The sequence below is a fragment of the Podarcis muralis genome, chromosome 14 (genome assembly GCF_964188315.1).
Source record: "Podarcis muralis chromosome 14, rPodMur119.hap1.1, whole genome shotgun sequence".
In the NCBI taxonomy this organism is placed as follows: Eukaryota; Metazoa; Chordata; class Lepidosauria; order Squamata; family Lacertidae; genus Podarcis; species Podarcis muralis.
Window position 1 is genome coordinate 8599602 of NC_135668.1, and position 14029 is coordinate 8613630.

Sequence of the window (14029 nt, forward strand, 5' to 3'; positions counted from 1 at the left end):
TTGACCTTGCAATAAACAAACATACAAAGAAGCACCAGAAAAATAGGTTACTGTGAGGATTAAATGAGTTGGGGAGAACCATGTACACCACCTTGAGCTTGGAATAAATAAATCAATACCGGAAAAATAGGTTTGCACAATTAAAGTACTGTATATTCACTTGACTGATTCCTGACCACAGATGAACAGACAAGCTTCAGCAATCTTTGCGTCCTATTCTGTTTTCATATGAATTCTCCAACATCCCTAATATTGAGTCTACCACCTGCTTTAGCCAGAAAGAAATCTATCTCCCAGGCGTTGATTTGCACTTGGGAAGCCAACCACTAACCTATCAGCAGGCCCCAGAGGTAATTTATGGACATTGGTCAAGTCTCACAGGAACAACGAGCAGAGAGCAGCTTCTCAGGTCATAAATATCACTGCTGATTTCCAGGTCTCTGACTACACGTTTCACTCACAGACTTCAGCCTTCTCCCAAGGAGATTTGTAGGCAGCACAGAGACCGCAATAATTTCTCCGTCACTGACACACACCTTCCACTCCCTTGTGAACCAGTACCCTGAGAACTGTTTAACAAAGTAAAGGCAGCAACAAGGAAAAGAGACAACAAGAAGTGCAGAAGAAGAAAAGGGGGGAATGTCTCCCATTTGTATCCAAGGGGGGAAATCCTCAGGGTTGCATCTAAAGTAGTGCTATGTGTCATGGACTGGTTGGACACAGAGGAACGGTGAGAGGAACCAGCTAGGGAACCCCCAAGGGAAGAAGGCTCAGAGCCCGGGGTGTGGTGGTGGGACAACAATGAGTGGTCAAAAGAAGAAGACTGAGAAGAGGCAACAGGACTTAGTGAGCTGGGAGAGTCGATGGCAGAGAGAAGTCTAGAATCAGAGGCAGATCCTGAAGCAGATGAGTGGGAAGAGGGAGGTCTAGAGGCAGAGCTAAATCAGGCTGGTGAAGAGTTACAAGTGTCTCCCCCTTGTACTGTAACAAGCTCCAATTCCCCACTTCTTTCCCAGAACTAGAAGAGAGCTGAAAAGGGTGGAGCAGTGGCAGGCTGCATGCAGGCACAGTCTCTGATTGCTGGGGGGGACGGGACCTTGCAGACCAGGGGACTTAGGCAGATGTGGGGAGACAGGGGCTTCCAGATTCAGCAACTGATTCATGGCGCCAGACCTACTGGATATGAGTTGCTGTGCTCATCAGGCCTGACACTCCACCAAGTCTGTGAAGAGTTAACTCAGCCAATGACAGGTGGCCTCGGCTGTAGGCGCTCCTCAAGGGGCAGAGCCAACTGGGCCTGCAGGCTCTGCAGCTGAGTCCTAGCATTGTACCAAGAAGGACTTGGGTGACTTTGATTCAGATGAGAGTCACCCTGCTCAATGCGAGCTCCCGACATCCCTTTCTACACAATAATGGCCCAAGGATGTGACTGTCCCATCATCCTCAGATGATGGGACAGCCATGCAGACTCTCCAGCTCCACAGCCATGCATAATTGGCTACTTTAAGGATCACATATGACTCTTTGGACTGAGTGTGACAACTGCCACTGTGCGTAAGGGTGAGGACTTGAGATAATTCTGGACCTCAGCTGAGACATCATCTCACATTGCTTACCTAACAGGACCCGCTGGGAGTTGTCCAGGTTTCTTGACCAGTTTTGACCTGACTGAAGAGGCTCTGGTTTTTTATTCCAATGCCCCAGTTAACCTCGAGCCTCAGCAGAACGGGATAATTAGTAATCCTGGAACGTGGCCAGTCATTCCACAAAGAGTTTTAAGGAATTGCTCTTCCCAGTCTGGGAAATCTCTGAAACTTTTCACAGGGATTCTCAGTGGTCCACCTGCCCTTCACTCTGAGACACATGACCTAGGAGTATTGTGAAAGCCGGGCAGGCAAATATTTTCAATCCTAGACAAGGACCATCTTTTCATTCCATGTACATTGCAAAGGCTGATTTAAATATCAGCTCTGAAAAAGGCCTCAAGCCTTGGTCCCATCCAATAAATGGTCCCATCAACAGATCAGGCACTGCAGAAATCCTTGCGTGATAAGATACGTAAACATACACAGCATAGGTTCTATTATCTTTGCTTGTGAATTTTCATTCTGCCCAGTCTATCAGATGCAAAGTTCATTGAATATAATTAGTCATCCTGATATAATAACAAGCTTTCAAGGGCTTCAGTCTCTGATATATAGCCAAGAAGCTAATCAAATGCTAAAGTAAAGAATGTTCACAATAGACACTTGACTCCCTCTTTGAAAGGGAAAGCCTAACTGGCCAGTTTCTCATACTGTGATCCAATACTGACTCACCTGGAAGTCAGGCTGGGCAAAGTGTGGTAACAGGCTCAGGGGGCAAGTGCTGGGGGGGCTCTGTCTGGGGCTGATCAGAATTGAAGTTCAGCAATATCTCAAAGGCCACAGGCTAGCTGTACACCTAACTTTTTGTTTGTTTCTGAGCTCTCTGACCCTTCATTTCACTACTTCCTTTATCCTCTTTCCTCTTCTCAAGTTGGCACACACAGTTACTCCCATCCTTAAGAACTTTGTGTGGTTTTAATCCCACCCAAACTGACAACTTGCCCTTCCTTTGCAAAAGCTGGTATGCAAACATTCTGTCTAAATTTGTTCCCTCGCTGATTGGAATGCTCTGGAGCAACATTCCATGATATCACATTAGCTAAGCCAATCAGTGTTCACCATCACAACACAATTCAGTATAGTTGGGGTGCTCCAACTGCTAAGCAATCAAGGACTATGCAAAAATATACATGCACAACCACGAGATTTATTGCTCTGGTACACAAATGTGACTAGTTCAGTATAGCAACCAGATCAAATACAGATGTACCTTGTTTGAGTCTCTGAGGCTCACTCATATTAATTGGTGAGTCCTAATGAACACAGTGCAACTCATAGTCCCATGTGATTCTCCTCTGAACCACTGTAGACCTGCACTTACTATGTTGTATACAGTTATGCAATTCCCCATATGTGATCAAGTTCAAGGGAAACTGGTTTGCGACTTCTCAGCAGAATATAAGTGCACCATTTCCCCTCCACCCTGAAAATGGTTTTGTAGCTTTTAAAAATGAGTGCTCCTTTTAATAATAAAATAAAATGGCAACAGTAAAAATAATGTGACAGATACGGTTTAAATGAATAGGCATTCATATTGTGCTTTCAAAAATAAAAAAGTCAGACAACATGAAGGCTAGTAAAGGTAAAGGTACCCCTGACCATTAGGTCTAGTCACGGACGACTCTGGGGTTGCGGCTCTCATCTTGCTTTACTGGCCGAGGGAGCCAGTGTTTGTCTGCAGACAGCTTCTGGGTCATGTGGCCAGCATGACTAAGCCGCTTCTGATGAACCAGAGCAGCGCATGGAAACGCCGTTTACCTTCCCGCCGGAGTAGTACCTATTTATCTACTTGCACTTTGATGTGCTTTCAAACTGCTAGGTGGGCAGGAGCTTGGACTGAACAACAGGAGCTCACCCTGCTGTGGGAATTCAAACCGCTGACCTTCTGATTGGCAAGCCCAAGAGGCTCAAGGCAAATGAATGAAATTGGCACTTAATTTTCTGCTACCATCCACAGAAAAAATTGTGAAGGCAGAGGAGAAGTTGGACTTGCTCTGCTGGAAGAAAGAGTGTGTCAAGTCCTGTTTTAAAGGCACCTCTTTTTACACCCAGAATTAGCAACTTCTGAAACAACTTTGGATGTCTCTGATCTTGCCAAGAAGCAGGCCTTAAGAGACGAAGCCTTAAATGGCCTCTGGTTGATCCCATCAGCCTTTCGGGATAATCCAGCTAAGTGCCTGTGAGACAAATGGCAATAAAGGACAAATCCCAACTCTTTAAGTGTATTTTCAGTCCCAACTAGAAAAAGCTACATGTAGAACTGCCAGCAGAGAATATCCTTGATACATTTGAGGGTTGTCAGTTATTAAACAGTTAATCATAAGAATTTTAACTAATTCATAAAATTTACACTTACTCATGGGATAAAATTATTGTGTGTGTCTCTGTGTGTTTTAACATACTTTGTTTTTAGAAGATTCATGCCTAAATAATAGTAGACACTGAGTTAAGTCGTGGGTTGACATAGCAGCCGGCACAGCGATCTCTTCAAGTAGCTCTTTATTATGGTAAGCTGGAATAGAACTGACAGTGAACAGCTCAGCCGGCCTGTATTTATAGGCAGCCGGCTGTCACATTGTAACCACAACAGCCCAGAGTTCCCGCCTAAAATAACTGCCGCGGACCTGAGTGAAAACTATCTACAGACCTGAGTGAAAACTATATACAGTATCCCCCTGTTGGCCCAGGGTGAAACTACACTACATAACACACTGCAAGAGGCATTCTCTTCCCTCCTCCTGTTGGAGAGAGGAGGAGAGATGTCTCTTTTAGAAAATGCATGCCTGGATCTCTGAAAGCACCATCAGGCACCATAAAAGACATTCTCTTTCCTCCTGCAGGGAAGAGGAGGTGCTATTGCTCGTCTTAGAAGATGCATGCCAGGCTGCGAAAGGAAACATTGCTTGATATACAGTCATACCTTGGAAGTCAAACAGAATCCATTCCGGAAGTCCGTTGGGCTTTCAAAATGTCTGCAACTAATCCAGAATGCAGCTGCCAGAGTGGTGACTGGGAGTGGCCGCTGAGACCATATTACACCGGTCCCAAATGACGTACATTGGCTACCAGTACGGTTCCGAGCACAATTCAAAGTGTTGGTGCTAACCTTTAAAGCCCTAAACAGCCTTGGCCCAGTATACCTGAAGGAGCATCCTCACCCCCATCGTTCAGCCCGGATGCTGAGGTCCAGCACCGAGGGCCTTCTGGCAGTTCCCTCACTGTGAGAAGTGAGGTTACAGGGAACCAGGCAGAGGGCCTTCTCGGTAGTGGCGCCCACCCTGTGGAACGCCCTCCCAGCAGATGTCAAGGCAATAAGCAACTTTCTGACTTTTAGAAGATATCTGAAGGCAGCCCTGTTTAGGGAAGTTTTTAATGTTTGAAGTTTTATTCTGTTTTTAATGTTCTGTTGAAAGCCGCCCAGAGTGGCTGGGGAAACCCAGCCAGATGGGTAGGGTAGAAAGAATTAATAATGATAATAATAATGATAGCAACAACAACAACATTCAGAAACCAAAGTGCCGCTTTTGATTGGCTGCAGGAAGCAGCAAAAGCCCCATCAGATATTCGGCTTCCAAAAATAGTTCGCAAACTGGAACAGTCAGGGTTTGTAGCGTTCAGGAGCCAAAACGTTCGAGAACTAAGCTGTTCAAAAACCAAAGTACGACTGTACTAGGACTCCCAGCCACTCTATAACTGGATGCATTATTGTGATCGAAATCTCAATTAAAATGTTTATCCCCCCCACAACAACAACCCTAAACCTTAAATATCATTTTAACATACAGTTGGCAGAGAAAGGATTTCAGTAACACATGCCCCCCAACATTTCTCAGACTAACATAGTGACATTTCTCATAGTGACATAGTGACTCATACTAACATAGTGACATTTCTCCCCACTCCTTGCACCCCCATCTTTGGGTGTGCCTCCCATAGAGCATTTTCTATCACAAGAAGGATGAGTGTCACCAACAGGACACAGCGCACAAACATGCTCCGCCGTCCTGAGAAAAGCCCTTAATCCTGATTTCATTGTATGTCATTCTTTGGTAGATTTACAAAAAGAAAAGAAAAAACACAACTTTTTTTTTTTAAAGGGGGTACTATTAGATGCAGGGACGCGGGTGGTGCTGTGGGTAAAACCTCAGTGCCTAGGACTTGCTGATCGTCAGGTCGGCGGTTCGAATCCCCGCGGCGGGGTGTGCTCCCGTTGCTCGGTCCCAGCGCCTGCCAACCTAGCAGTTCGAAAGCACGTCAAAGTGCAAGTAGATAAATAGGGACCGCTTACCGGCGGGAAGGTAAACGGCGTTTCCGTGTGCTGCGCTGGCTCGTCAGATGCAGCTTTGTCACGCTGGCCACGTGACCCGGAAGTGTCTCCGGACAGCGCTGGCCCCCGGCCTCTTAAGTGAGATGGGCGCACAACCCTAGAGTCTGTCAAGACTGGCCCGTACGGGCAGGGGTACCTTTACCTTTACCTTACTATTAGATGCAGACACACAAAGCATTTTTTCAAATAAAAAAATAAAAAATCAAGACTCCTTGTGCTCCACTCCCCCTTTCTTCCTGCCCAGGGTGGTCCTGACCTCTGCCTGCCCCTCAGAATCAGTGCACCGCATGGAGCACATGCGCACAGGCGCCATCAACCCGAAAGTCAGCCCCCGCACCATGCCGGTAAGAGCAGGTGGCGGGGCAGAGATGGCAGGGGTCACCATGGGCCAGTTGGACAAGCCTCATGGGCTGCTACCGGCCCATGGGCCTTAGGTTGCCGACCCTTATCTAGTCCAACCCCCTGTAATGTCCAATACGGGGATCGAACCTGCAGCCTTGGCATAATTGGCACCACTCTCTAACCCAGGGGTAGGCAACCTAAGGCCCGTGGGCCGGATCCGGCCCAATCGCCTTCTCAATCTGGCCCGTGGATGGTCTGGGAATCAGCATGAGTAGAATGTGTCCTTTTATTTAAAATGCATCTCTGGGTTATTTCTGGAGCATAGGAATTTGTTCATTTTTTTCCTTCAAAATATAGTCCAGCCCCCCACAAGGTCTGAGGGACAGTGGACAGGCCCACAGCTTAAAAAGGTTGCTGACCCCTGCTCTCACCACCTGAGCTATCCACTTGTGACAATGCACTTGGATGCACGGTACCAGCGCTGTACAGTGGTACTTCGTGTTACATACACTTCAGGTTACATATGCTTCAGGTTACAGACTCTGCTAACCCAGAAATATTACCTCGGGTTAAGAACTTTGCTTCAGGATGAGAACAGAAATTGTGCTCCGGCGGTGCAGTGGCAGCAGGAGGCCTCATTAGCTAAAGTGGCACTTCAGGTTAAGAACAGACCTCCGGAACGAATTAACCCAAGGTACCACTGTATTGCTGGACCATAAAGAAGGCTGACCGCTGAAGAATTGATGCTTTTGAATTATGGTGCTGGAGAAGACTCTTGAGAGTCCCATGGACTGCAAGAAGATCAAACCTATCCATTCTTAAGGAAATCAGCCCTGAGTGCTCACTGGAAGGACAGATCCCGAAGTTGAGGCTCCAATACTTTGGCCACCTCATGAGAAGAGAAGACTCCCTGGAGAAGACACTGATGCTGGGAAAGATGGAGGGCACAAGGAGAAGGGGGTGACAGAGGATGAGATGGTTGGATAGTGTTTTCGAGGTTACCAGCATGAGTTTGACCAAACTGCGGGAAGTAGTGGAGGACAGCGGTGCCTGGCGTGCTCTGGTCCATGGGGTCACGAAGAGTCGGACATGACTAAACGACTAAACAACAACAACAACACTGTATTTGGGTTTTGCTTCATTTTTGTTTTTAAAAGCCCACTATGCAAGGTGAAAGGCCCCTTGGCCTTGTCTCCAGTGCCCGCCTTGGGCCTGCCATCGCTTAGCTGCCTGCTTGCCTCATCAGGCGCAGTGGTCCGCAGCAGCCCCCGATCCCTCCCAGGCCCTCCTGATCTCAGAGCTGAAGGGTTTGTCGGCAGCCAGCTAATCCCTTAGGACAGACAGCTCCTTCCCTTGCTCTTACCTATTGCTGCAGAAAGTCCATCTGGAGTTTATTACACTTCAAACAACCTGGCAATTCAGGCACCATCGCCTGGGATAAATCCAGGCTGCTGAACTGAGCTTATTTCACATCAGGCAAACCTGCCACAAATCTGGCTTCTGGGAGCAACGAGGGAAGTAGGCACACTTCATTTTGCTGACAGAGATATGAGTGGTAAATATAGAGGGCTGCATCTCTTCTCTTGAGTTTTGACACACACATGGACAGTGTCTTTCCCGAAGCGACAAGCAAAGCTTCCTTCAGTTCGATTGGGAAATGGCATGCCAATTATGAGTATTTTTAGAGTTTTTCTCGGAGTTCTTGGACTCCAAATGTTGGTTGCACTGCATCAAATCACTTTCAGACCTTACCTTTTGCTTCATCCAAGACCTGGATGCTAATCACATCACAAAGGAAACACCTGCAATAGGGTTTTAATTTTTTTTATTTTAAGGCTTCTGTGATTAGTGAGCAAGCCCTGTGATGCTCTGAGCCTTGGTGAAAAATAGGGTTTGTGGGGAGGTTGATAGCTCGATGGCATAAACTTTGCATGCAGAAAGTCCCACGCCAACCCCTTGTATCTCCAAGATACAGCTGGAAAATACTTCTCTTTGAAACCCTGGAGAGTCCTTGCCAATCAACATAGTTAGCCTTACTCACAAAGTGTCCCGGGAAAATAGGACATCCTATTGTTTTCACAGAAGAACAGTGGCCATTTTGGATACTACAATCTCACAAGCTCTTGCCCCCCCCCCCCAGAGCTTTGGGGTGCTGTGCGAGATCATGCCCCAGAAAAGAACTTTTTCAGGGTGAGATCCTGGCACGGGTCATGTGACTTGCCCAGGAGTGCATCCCAGAAAACATGAGTCCCAGTTTTTGAAATGAAAAAGTTGAATGGTATGAGTTATCTAGGTAAAGGGTAGGGGGGATTCAAACCTCCGACCTTCCGATCGGCAAGCCCAAGGCTCAGTGTTTTAGCCTTAGTGCTAATATAAAGGCAGCACCTATGAAGGCAGCACCTATGAAGGCTCTAACCCTTGCAGGGGGCTCACTAGCCTCTCCCTGGAGCTTCCTGCTCCTCCTTGCTGTCACTGCCTGTTCACCTGCCCTTGCTAAACATGCAAGCAATATAACAATAAGGGCAAGGAGATAAGGTGCCTTCACAAAAGGTGCATTCACAAAAGACCTCTCCTCCCCTGGTTAAGTGCCCAATCCTAATCATGGCAACTCAGAGGCTATACTGAAATCAGGGTGGCTTACTTCCAGGCAGGTGGGGTCAGCCTTGCAGCCTTAAATGCCAAGAGGGCAAGGATTCTTTCAGCTGAAGGTATACTAGGACTATAAGGGATGTGGGTGGTGCTGTGGGTTAAACCACAGAGCCTAGGGCTTGCCGATCAGAAGGTCGGTGGTTCGAATCCCTGAGACGGGGTGAGCTCCCGCTGCTCGGTCCCTGCTCCTGCCAACCTAGCAGTTCGAAAGCACATCCAAGTGCAAGTAGATAAATAGGTACGGGTGGGAAGGTAAACGGCGTTTCCCTGCGCTGCTCTAGTATGCCAGAAGCGGCTTAGTCATGCTGGCCACATGACCCGGAAGCTGCACGCCGGCTCCCTCGGCCAGTAAAGTGAGATGAGAGCCGCAACCCCAGAGTCGTCCGCGACTGGATCTAATGTTCAGGGGTCCCTTTACCTTTATACTAGCACCAAGCATAATGGTCCTAGGAGATACTGTTATTGAAACAGCAGCTGCAATGTCTGAAATGACCCCCTTGCGCACAGCCTGCGGCCTCAGTGTTCGTGTTCCCACTTGGAACCATAATTTCTAGAGATCCTAAGAAGGCAGATGAATCTTGATGAATGATAACACTTTGCAACTTGCGTGTGTGTGTGTGTGTGTGTGTAGGCATTGCAAAAGAAAAGACAGATGTGCGAAGAGTGGTGGTGGTGGGGAGAATATTGATTGTCCCAGCAGCCAACTCTTGTATTGGGCTGAAGGTCCTGAGCAGTCACTGGTCTTGGTTTAGGACTGTTGTGTCATGTGTCAATGCTGTCCAACAGAAGCTGGCCTTATGAGTAAATCAGGCTCCTAACGGATTCGAGGAAAAATGGTTAACTTGGCGGAATAGTTCTGGAAGACGTAGGAGGGCAGAGGCTAATTTGTCTAATATTATGTCACCATGCTGAGTAATTACTTTGTTTTGGAAGGAAGTAATCCAAAATCGGATTGATATGACGCTACACAGAGATTTACAAGAAGGAACTTCAAGGTCTCAACTTTGTGTTTTGGGGGTGGGGGAGGTTGGTAGTGAAGAATCCCCAACACCTTTAGGGGGTTGTTATTGGGCTGTTGTTTTTATTTTGATTATAGATATTGTGGTGTTTTTATGTTGATCTTGTTCTGAGAACCACCCTGAGATCTCTCTGTATAGGGTGGTATATAAATTTAATGAATGAATGAATGAATGAATGATGAATGGATCCAGGTTCCAGTGATTGGGCATTGTATGTATAGATCATGTTTCCAAGGAAGAAATGCATCACACAGTATAGCCAGATCTGGAGGCAGATGCTAGAACTGGATGCTGTTGAACTTGGGTCACAATTCAGTAAAGGAGAGCTATGCAGTGAAACGATGGGGAAAGGAAGGAGTTGGGAGCGGAGAGGGAATATGAAAGACCATAATGTGCTTGGAGTCATACCACTTGATGCAATCGTTGCAAAGCGTTTGATTCAATACATTTTTCAAAGCCATCCTCTCCAAACTGTGTGTCGTTTTCCTTTCAACATCTTCCCTGCAGAGGAAGCACGTGAGTGTGGGGACTGTAGTTCATCAGGGAAGCATATCTTTTCCATGCACCTAGTCCCAGATCAGCTGGTTAAAACAGGAAGCCTGTGGGTCCCTCTAGATGTTGCTGTTTCTGAACCTTCACCTGCCCCTGCCGGTACGACCCATCATCAGGTATGATGGAAGTTGCAGTCCTACAACACCTGGAGGTCCACAGGCCCTTGGGTTAAAAGGGTCAGGTAGCAGGCAATGAGAGGAATTTCTTACTGAGATCTCAGAAACCTGGAGAAGATAATACTAGGCTGAATGGACAAATAATCTGATCTAGTAGAAGGCAGTTTCCATGCAGGAAGAAAAAGGGGGGAAAGCTTTAAGAAGTTTATCATGCATGGAAATCACATATGTATGTATTGGACTCATCTGTGATTACACCATTTTTATGGCTTCTCCTACAAGGAAGAAAGTGATTTTTAGATAACAAAATGCAGAGGATGAATGATGGATCTAACCTTTAGATACCTATAGAGGAGATAATATTCTCAAGTAGGGATGGAGGAAAAATTTGATTCACTGTGCATGTAGATTTGAATTTATCAAATTTGCAGTTCCCAAAGCAATCTGTGAACTGAAACACAGCTCTCATTTGAATTTTGCACTTATCAGAATTTTGCAATGCGTTCCTCCAACCAAATAATGCTTACAAAGATGCATATTTTGGGGGAAAGTGTGTGTGAAAATGAATAGATCATACAAAAATGCTGGCAATGAGGGGAAATTGTTGCCAAATTACTTTAGTCAAAACTGCATATTAAAATGTGTCGATTAGCAGAAATTCACACTAAAATGCTGATGAAGTTTCACAAGGATTAAAACCAAAAGGTAGACTGCTGCAAATCTAGAGAACTGAAGTTTGGAAAAATTGAGAAACCAAGAGAACCAAAAGATCCAGCACAATTGGCAAAATACAGTCCCAAAGGCCACCAAGCGGCCAGCTCTTCGGCAATGAACACCTTGCAAAACTCCATCTCAAGTTATGTTCTCAAACAAAACGATCAGAACTGACTGTGAACCATACTTTTTTCTTTCATTCTTGCTGTGTGGATATTGGATGTGGTTACAAAAGTGATGAAGGGGAAAGGTACTCTGTACAACCTCAGAGACCCTCTACAATGTGACTTCCAAGCTTGTGCCCTGGTTCTGTAAATGGGTCTGAGTTCTACAAACCTGACCACAGCCCAAATTGAAACCCAAATTAAACTCTTAAGCCCTTCCTGTTGCAATGGACAGTCAGCAAGCAAACCATTTGTGGGAGCAAACGCTATTTCTTATTCAGCTGAATGATTTCCAGGGGGCAGGCATTAGGGGTCAGCATGTATGGGAACCTTCTAAGCCCCACATCTTGATAGGAGCTCCACTGCCCATTCGTAGAGCCTTCTGGCTCCTATTCCCCTTTGCTGTCACCATCCTCTCACCTGCCCCATTGGAGAGATGCAAGAAGAAGGAATAGTAACATCCTAGTCCAGTCCCTAGTGGAGGCTAACCTGTTAGGGCGAAGGGAGTGCTGCCCCATCAGTGGCAGTCTGTGTCTAGCCAGCCCTCCTTGCCTGATTTCTTACAGCCAGTCCAAGGGGTGCTGCTTGTTCCTCCTTAGTCTCAGTGCTGCTCTTATGGAACTCAGCAGGAAGGAACTGGGGTGGAGGCAAAACGAGAACGAGTCTTTTCTGCCCGTCATTGGCTCTCTGGCTCCACCTACTGTTGGGCTCCCTCCCTCCCGCCTTATCAGTTCCAACGGGCACCAGCCACCACTGGCACTGACGTGAATTGGGCCCAGAGGGAGAGGAAAGAACGTAATGGTGACAAGGTTAGCCCACATTAAAAACATCTCCATTGTACCTTTTATCAATGATCTAAAAGCACTTTATTAAAAACAAAAACACCCCCCAAAACAAGCAAGTATGGTTTGAGGGTTCCCCCAAACCTGAAACTGGCCCTGCTGGCAATTTTTATTTATCCGCTAAATTTGTGGGAGGGATTCCACAGCATACCAGAAATGTACAATTAAAGTACTTTCTTACCCTACGGCAGCGAAGCTTCTTCTTTTCCCTTTTAAGTAAGCATGCTGCAGTTTGGAAAAGTGTGGGGTGGGATTAATGAGAAGATGTATAACCCTCCCTCCGAATAAAACCCTAAAATGCTTCCAAAATCAGGATGAATGCTCATTGTGCTATAACTCCCCCGCAAACAAATCAGAACAAATGTTCCATCAAGACCAGGCGTAGTCTAACCTCCACGTAAGCTTTCTGCAAGCAAAGCAGGATGAATGCCCCGTAAACAGGTCATAAGGAGGAGTCCTTTATATCCTGCCTTTCCGCCAAATCAGGGGCAGGGAACTAGGGCCCTCCAGATGTTTCTGAGCTATATAGCACCATCCCTGGAGGGATCTAGCATCGTCCCCATTGTTTGGCCATGCTGGCTGAGGCAGATAGAAGCAAGAGTCCAGTCACATCTGGAGGGCTGCGGGTACCCTACCCTGCATTAAATGCCACTTTTGTCTGGGTAGCTACGCTGCCCCATCTCCTGTCTGAAGTGGGTCTCCAGAAGGTGCTTTTTTCAGACATAACCGCAGCTGTTCCTTACAATTTGGGCTCAAGCTGTTAACTATAACAAAGGCCCATTGAGATACCGTTATGTTACACAACAGGGTACATAATGCCCGAGGGTGCATTGGGCAGCGCAGAAAACAATTTCTAAGAATGTGGCATGACCTTATTACTCTGTTTCATTCCATAAGAGGATCATCACCAAAGGCACATACACGTCATAAATTGCAGCTGTTACGGCAATTTTGCCCTAACTCTGAAAACCCCACTCTGAAAATTATTATGGCCCAACTTGTCCTACTTCCAAAGGCTCTACTAGGTATTGTTTACTCACTTAATCAATTAGTATTATGCATTCTTACAATGCCTGCCTGCTGACAAAGCAGTTGCATTCTTGCGCTTACTTTAGCACTTTTAAGCTCCAGCATCTCCCGTAAGCTCACAATGTCCCATGGCATCAAATTCAACCCAGAGAGAAATGCACCAGCCTCAGCTTGTTCGGGGGCGTGGGGACAAACACACAGCAGCAGCCTACCTTTTTGCAACCATTTAAAGACTACATAACCCATGCTGCAGCATGACTGAGAGCAAAATAGGCACCCACGGAATCTTTACACAACATTGAAATTGCCACCACCATCTATGGTGCACTGTTTCCACTAGCATAAAGACATGCACAGAAACAACCGGGACCTTTAAAGTGAGACACACCAATATAATGTCAGAGAACTTGAGCTGGGCTTGGAAAACAGGGATGAAAAACAGAGCTAGGCATGGAATTCTCCCGCAGGCTCACCTATACACTAACTCTCTGCTCCTTCTGAAAATTCACGTACGTTTTCTCTCTCTAGCTCCGCACCTAGTCTGTGTTCAACTAGTTTACAGCAGCCTGACCAGGCCCTTGCAGTTCATTTCCTTCCTCTCCTCCCCACGATTCCAGATATACTCCACA

The 14029-nt window shown here is 46.5% G+C and overlaps 1 protein-coding gene across 1 annotated transcript in view; it reads right to left on the reverse strand.

Annotated features, from left to right (window-relative positions):
- The window catches only part of INSYN1 (inhibitory synaptic factor 1), a 118495-nt gene that overhangs the window by 101593 nt on the left and 2873 nt on the right, over positions 1-14029 (reverse strand). The gene's annotated exons all lie outside the window — the stretch shown is intronic.